This window comes from Lygodium microphyllum, chromosome 26 (genome assembly GCF_053477565.2).
Source record: "Lygodium microphyllum isolate KBCC chromosome 26, Lygodium_microphyllum_v1.1.10, whole genome shotgun sequence".
Lineage (NCBI taxonomy): Eukaryota > Viridiplantae > Streptophyta > Polypodiopsida > Schizaeales > Lygodiaceae > Lygodium > Lygodium microphyllum.
In genome coordinates, this window is record NC_141160.1 from 60,777,967 (window position 1) to 60,786,151 (window position 8,185).

The window sequence follows — 8,185 nt, forward strand, 5'->3', positions numbered from 1 at the left end:
GCTGCTCAGATCGCTAATGTGATGCTTCCATTGGCTTCGCAAGGGGGATAAAATACCAACACACCTGGCCAGAATTCTTCCAAACCACTCCTTCTTCATCTTCCCCTTCGGAGTGCTGTTCACTACTGCATGAAAACAACAATCACGCGTCGCACGATTTCATTAATCTCTCTTTTAAAATAAAATCCTCTCAAATTGGTTGAAAGCTACATGCTTTCTTTTACATGTCATCTAATCTAGAAGTTGTCTATAGTTTTATGGATTTTTACAAGAGATAATATCTAGAATATCAAAAATTGGCTAAAAACTTGTCTTTTTTTTTTTGAACCATGGACACTAACACTAATGCGTAAAGTGGCATTGGCTCTCTAAATCTAAAAGGAAGTCACACTCTAGATTTTTTTACAGAGTGTGTGCATAGTGGCACGACATCCACCCCCTCCTAACTTGCACATCCTCTGACATGTGCCAAAGTCTTACGGATTTGCAGTGTTAGAAGAAGTATCTTCTGCCATGTCAATGTCTTCATCTTCTGCCTCTTCTTCTTCCTCTATGTCTTCATGCTCTTGAATTATATTCAAGTCTTCTAACTTATATGTTGAACTTTCTCTTTGTTTGAAGAGCTTGATTCTTTTTCTAGCTATGGGTATCTTTATACTGGTCCCATCCAATTTAGCCAATGAATATGTGGCATTGTCATGAATGACCTTTACCACATATGGGCCAAACCAACACTTTACCATCTTCCTAGAAGCACTGTATTGATGGTCTAGGCTACTGTCATAGACAAGAACCCTATCATTTTCTTGAATTGCTCTTGACCAAAGTTGATGTCACTTATAAAATATTCTTTTGTTATTTTGTCTTACTGTCTTTAGCTTCTCAATAACTGCTTGAACATCTTTAGGCCTTCTTTCTAGCTGCCATATGCACAAAGTCAGCAACTCTTCTCTACTGATGCCTTTCTCCCAAGGTAGAAGACTCCATGTGAGAATAGGTTCTTCAATTGAAATACTTGGTTGTTGTCCATGTATAAGTTTAGTTGGCATATAGCCAGTCACTAAATTGTGAGTAGTCCGGTCAGCCCATAATGCAAAAGGTAGCATTTTATGCCATTCTTTGATCTTTCCTCTAAAAGACTTTGATAGAGCTTTGAGAATAGGTTGATGACCTCTCTCACTCTTTCCATTGTCTTTAGGATTGTAGGCTGATGTCAAAGCCAACTTGATACCCAATTGAGCAAAGAAGTTGCATGCCTCATCAGCATCAAATTCTCATCTATCTATAGTTACTTTACCCACACAACCATATCTGTAAAAAACACATCTCTAACTTCATCTTCTTCCATTAGCTCTTCTTCATTGTCATATCTTGCACATGATAGCATGTCAGCAAACTGGATTCGCCTTTCCTACAATATGCTTTAATTCGGGGTTGAGAGATTTAATATATGCAATCCATCTTAGCACAGCAATGTCGGGTGTAGAGCAGTTGGCAATCATGCCCAAGAGTGGAAGACAATTAGTTTCTACCACTACGAAAGCACCTATAAAGTATTCACGATCACACTTTAATGCTATTACAACTCCCCACAATTCCCTTTTTACTTGTGCATACCTTCTTTGACGTTCATTGAGAACTTTTTCTCCAAAATGAATTGCATACATGTTACCTTCAAGATCCTCTTGGCCAACAGGGCCAACAGCCCATCCTATCCCAATGGGACTTGTATCCACAATAAGGATGATGGGTTGACCATTTGAATAATCAACCCTTTTGAGAGTGGGGGCTAAAATTAATAACTTCTTTAATTTACGTATAGTGAGAGTATGCTCATTACCCCAAGAGAATATTTGGCCTTTTCTTAATAATATAAAGATTTTCGGCTACATGAGTAAAATGTGGTATCCATATGAGATAGAATACGCATGCACCAAGAAATCTTCTTACTTCTGAAACATTTGTGCATTTTTCTTGCATTCTACTGATGGCATCTATCTTGAATGGTGAAGGTTTGCGTCCATAGGGGCCACATAGATGATCGACCACTAGGACTTCTTCTACTCTGAAAATCGACTTAGCTCCAAAAAGGGTAAGATGTACCTCTTCTAGTCTTGTCAAAATCCTGTCACAATCATGAATATGGTTAACTACAAATGTTCTGCAGCCATCTTCGTCAAGCTCCTCAGTCTTTTCATCGACTTCCCATCCCTTGATAGGTACATCATCAAGAAATGGAAGAATAAGTTGTGGAATAAAATCCCTTAAGAATTTGTGCATGGCATTCATCATATGGGCTACAGAGTTTGTTGCACCTTGTGGTAGAGTGCACATGCAGACCAATCCAAGAGGTGTCATCATTGTGGTAATGTCTTAGCTTTCTAATGAAAGCTGAAATTTGTCATATCTTGAATATAGGTTGCCCATAGAATAAATTGCTCTACCTGCAAAAGCTTCAGCAAACTCGTCAACATTTGGACCCGAACCAACATTTCGGATGGTTAACACATACAATAATAAATTGGACAGCTCATTCATTATCCTTGCTTCGGATTAGAGCATAGGAAGAACCATCATCAAGAGCTTTTGTTTCCAAGTGGGCTTTAGAAATGTAAGGTTGCCCAAGAATGATAGGGTAACTACAAGAGTCTTGAACAAAAAAGTGAAAATTTTCCTTTATGTCTCCAATAGTTACTTGCACATTAGGACATGCCACATATAACTCTCCAGAAGAGTTGTTTACAGTTCTCATTCGCCAACCTAGATCAACATGTATGGGCCATCCATCATTTTCATAGACTCCTTGCCATGACCTTTATCTCCGAGCCATGGTCTAAGAGTGCAATAGACGGTGTTTATTTTTCTCCAATTTTGACAACTGTCTCCGTTGCTGCTCTTGCCCAATGTATACGGGAGTAATGCATGTGCCGTAGACGGCCTTCTTTTTGAGAGGTGGGCTACCCAACTGGTTTGGACCAGCCAACCATTACATTTTCAGCTTTCACTTCTTTAATTTTTGCATTCATACTTTATTTATCTTTAGCTTCAATTACTGAAATTAATTCTTTAACTGCTTCAAGTTGAATTCCTTGTGAAGTCAGCTTCTCTTCATCCTTATCTTTATCCTGCACAAAAACTTAAAGAACTTCCAAAAAAGCATGCACTATTTCTTCAGTTTCATCACCAATATATTGTCTTTTTCTTTTTATTACATTAAAGCCAATATTGACAAGATACTCTCTGATCTTGTCAAACCATGCTCTAGATGCTTGTTTCAACCCATAGAGTGCCTTAGTTGCGCTGATTGCATTTTCCTGCTCCGAATATAGTTGCCTTTGTTGAGACAACTATTGTTGATGCAATTGCTGCTACTGCTGCATATACAATTGTGTCTGCTGATTTTGAAGCTGCATATACATAGACATATTCTGCAAAATCTGCTTTAGATCATCCGTTGAAGTACTTGAAGCAGCAGTCAATGATGGAGCTGAAGTAGAGGACACAGCAGGAATCGTAGAAGAGGTTGAAATGGATGCTGAAGTATCTCCCATCCTGAAATTTATGCGACGCTTTCACGTCGGGTTCACCAAAGATGTTGAAGAGTTCTGAAAGCAAGCTTGCAACCATAGAGGTTCTTGAGAATCAAGATAGAAGAATCAATCAAGCAAGATCAGGCTATGCAGAACAACCTGTCCATTCTCTAGGCTCCCACATCTTGAATCATGAAATGATGGTGAGGTTAGCTACTGCTGTTAGAGGTCTGTATGTGGTTTTGGGAAAGGCTATGGTTGTTCCCTCATGACGTCAAAATGATGTTGTCACTGTGAGTCCAGTGGCAAAAGCTATTGCCTCTTCTCTTTCAATCCTCTTTCTTAACAACTTGCAACATGATGGTTGTGTTGGGTCCTCATCATAATCATCTGAGTCTTCAATGTCAGTCAAGTATAGCTACCACTTTTGAAGCAACTAGTCAGCTTTTATGGACTTTTCCACCAAGTTCTAGTACCCCAATGAAAATAGAGACTTGAAAGATGAAAACAGAGAGCTCTGAACTCAAAGTAGGTGGATAGGCATGGCTTTTAGAGACTCTACGTAACTATGTCAAGCTGTTGGAATATCTGGTGACATCCTCCATCCTATTGGTTCCTTCTGCTATGGCACAACTTTTAGTTCAGCCTGTGAGTGGGGAAACTATTCCCATTCCCAAAGACTCAGAAAATTTTGTTTTGGCTCTTCAAGCACAAGGTTTAGAAGTGGTACTCCCTGTGTGGAATCATCCTATGTTTCCTCAGTGCAATCCAAATCTAATCGAGTCGATTTGCTCTATTCTAAGACACATATTTTCTGGTATCAGGAACACAAAAAGGGCAGAGATTTCATGAAGTGGGAACTACAGGAAACATATTCAACTTCTGGAGAGAAATTTTCAACATCCCATCCTGAAGGGAGCTCTCTGGAATTCTGGTTAGCAATATCATTGTAATCTGTGGGCTCATGAAGTTCTTTGAATAATTCCTCTGGATCCGATCTGATAAGTTATAGTCTCCTTCCTCCCTGAATAAGCCTGTTTTTCTTATTACTAGTTAATCTGCCCGAACAGTCAAGAGTTTCCAGCAGAATTTAGCTTGTGCATATTCTGTCCAATCACCAATTCTCCACTGAATTGATTTATCGATGTTTGAAGCTATGGATTCGTTGTTAGAGAGTAAGGGTTTTATCTTCAAGAAAATCCTTCCTGACTTCAGCCATGACAAGGGAATTCAGTTTGAAAAGGAAAGAAAAATAGAGAAAATCCCCTCTGGCTTCATCCACGACCAGAGAAAAGCCAAATAGAGGCCGGAAAGGAATTCCCATTATTGTTGTGGTTCCACCCTTTTGTGCATTCACAAGTAGCATCAGGTAATTGGATCCCAGCCAGCACCTTTGAGTATCTGCATATATGAAAAAAAATCCTGGTCCACAATAGTTTTTTATTAGTGTCGTATATACCAGGCACTCCTGTGCTACTGATTCCCTGGCTCATCCCTCCTTATATTACTCAGTTTCTGGAATACTGGCTGCCGCAGGGTGGAGAAGACATTGCAACGTTCATCGAACAGTACCTCATAAAGCTTTTTCCAAAAGTCTAGGGACCTCGTCTCCCTTCTCCTTCATCGTTGATCTCCAGCACGTTGTTCAAGACCTGCTGAAGCTACCCTCTTCGACTTCTTCAGCACCCTCGTCGACTTCTTCAGCACCCTCGTCCACTTCGGCTCTCCCTATTCAATGTCAATATTTTCCAGAGGAAGCCCAACATCTGGCCTTGCACAACTAGCTAGCTCAATAAGAAGAGCAATCAAATCAACAATATATCGCAGCTTTCTATTGTTTCCTCCAGATTACTAGGTTCTTTCACATGTTTGTCTTTGTTATCCTTCACCATAGCTTTCGAGTTTGCACTATCTTCCTTCCGACATCTCATCTTCTAATTGCAGTCGTCATCTCTCGTGCCAATTGCTTGTACGTCACATCAGCTTCCTTGCTACAAGGTGTAGGTACTCTTCATTCCTTCCTCCTTCGTTGATCGTTACTTTCTATGAATTGCGCCCCCCACTCTCCCTCTGCTATCATCGTTTTTTCTTTCCCTCTGTTTTCTCTATCTTCCTAAACAAAGGCGCCTCCCTTCATCGTCCCGTTGTTCCCCCCAAAAAGCCTCTTTTCAAAAATAGTCATCCGTTTCAAAATAGCCATTCGTGGCTTTTCCTTCCCCCAGGCTAAATTTGCTATAGTCATAGCGCAACCCAAGTCCAAGGTCTTGAGTTGAATCATCAGGAGTAAACGTGTGATTTCCATGATTATAAGTCCCAATCACATAGAAATCCAACTTGGTATTATCCATGCTGGCCTTAAGGACATATTTCACAGTGTCCCCATAAATGGAAGTATTAACACCTGCAGAATCACCTGAAACTAGGATAGGATAAAAATCCAAGCATTCCCACATGCCAGTGCTTTCTACTTGATGGAGATAATGGTCTTGCAATGACCAATTCATGAAATCAGAGCTGTGATAAATGATGGCAATGCCAGTCTGGTCAACTTTAGATCCAATACCCAGCCTCCATAACCCATCAGCTCTGACCCAAGCTCATTGCAATCAATCGTATCATCTTATGTAGAGCAATATCAAAGCATGATAAGATCCTATCAATATGATCTGAATTAAATGTGGTAAGCTGAAGATCTAAACCAACCTGACCTTCTACAATCCCCAAAAGTTCCTGAACTTGTTCAACTGTAGCAATCTCGCCATAAAGACTCAGACTTTTTACAAAGTCCATGATACAACATTGTGCTCAGCATGTTCACAAAACACGATCTCCGCATCCATAATATTTCCAAACTTCCCATACATACCCATCACTATGTTTCCAAACTTCTCTCCACTATACTCGCACGCAGAAAAAAAATGTAAACACAACGACTAACTATGTACAAAGTAACAAATGTCACACACACAACTTTTTGGTGGATTCCACACCTTGGATGCGCAGCAGTACGACAACGTTACAAAGTAGATACTGGATTGGGAAGCCATAAAGTGCGTGGGGGAGGCTAGCTTGATGGAGTTTGATGCCACAAAGCCGCTTGTCCAGTCGGATTGCAGATTGGAGTTCGTTTGCCCCCTCAAAACCTTAGGTATAATAAAAGCCTTGAAACTAATGTAAAAACTGTCGAGTAGAGGGAAGCGGCAATGCACCTCCTCATTTTCGCTTGATGCCTCTCTGATTTAAACCCGTTTGGAGAGAGAGAGGGAGATTCTCAATCAGGGCAGAGAGAGGAAAAAGATGGCTGTAAGCTTGTCTGTTTTATTGGAGGATTTTAAAATCTTATTTTTTAGTATTTTTCTCTTCTCCCTCTCTCTCCCCTCTATGGGCTATGCATGCACATTATCTTGAAGGAAGAATCGGGAAGGAGATTGAAGCAAATGATGATGGAGATTAATGGAGATTAATAGAGATGCTAAAGCTTGATGTGCAACATGGATATGAGAGCAATGGAGGCTGTGTCTGCTAGTCACGTAGTCATTCAATGTGTCTCGGGTTTCATAGAGACACGATATGACTATTTTTTATGAAGGAAATGAAGCTTTTTTGACATTTTGTGATGGAAATGATGTTCTCATGTGATGAAAAATTGTTTGAGTACTGGTTGCATCATGTTTAATTGTTGTCTATCACAAAGTTCTGATTTCATAATGATTTACATGCACTATTGAAATCTCGCAAATCCGAAATGTGGTTTTTTAAGGACGAAATGATGGTTTTGTTATTTCGAGTGTGTGAAATGTGTTCCTATGGGAAAAAATGGAAAAAAAATTGAATTCCGGTATGTTGAAATGATTGGTATATGAAAAAAATAGACAAAAATAGTGATTATTGTCAAATAAATGCATAAAAATAAGAAAAAATAGGGAAAAATAGGAATACACTTTATAAAAATAAAAAGAATACAATGAGTGTTTGTGAATGTATGGTAGTGGCGAAGCATGAGGTTTAGCCTCAGTTTGCCCTATCTCTTTGTCAAAGTTCATGATTTATCACTTTTTCTATATCAAAACATGACAAAATGAACCCCTACACCTATGCAACGGAAGCACTACCTAAACGTAGGGAGTGGGGTGTTTGAATTATGTGATTTGGGTGTTGATTATTGCTAATTTTGTTGATGCATATCATGATATAGGGTTCATAGTATTTTAATTAAGAGAATAGTAGCATAAGCATTGTCTCGGTGCTATCCTTACATCGCCGCAACGAGTTAGTGAATGAGCATTCGAAAGCCTGATAGTGCACGTCACATTTCTGATTGAAAATTATATTTGAGCACATTAGGATCATCCACTTTTGCATGTGCATATCAACCATGGTATCAGAATATGAAGAACTGGATGCATAACACCTGTTTTTTGTTATGGTGACCTACGTTTGAGTGTGTGAGACAACCTAATCTGTAGGCTACTTGATAGTTTTTGGGAATTGTTTGGTAAGGACACATGGTATCTCCTAGAATACGTTCAAAATGAAATAGTGGAGCTTTTCTCATGTGTACTTTACGCTGAAGTGATGCATCTTGGGGCCAATCCCTGAGGTGTAGGAGAGTCACAATGGAGTCACGACAGTCAGGCCGAGAGGTGCTTCCATAT

The 8,185-nt window shown here is 39.6% G+C and overlaps 1 pseudogene; it reads right to left on the reverse strand.

Annotated features, from left to right (window-relative positions):
* Nucleotides 1-5,698: 5,698 nt before the first annotated feature.
* LOC148013318 (acid beta-fructofuranosidase 1, vacuolar pseudogene) lies at nt 5,699-6,320 on the reverse strand (annotated as a pseudogene).
* Nucleotides 6,321-8,185: the final 1,865 nt, after the last annotated feature.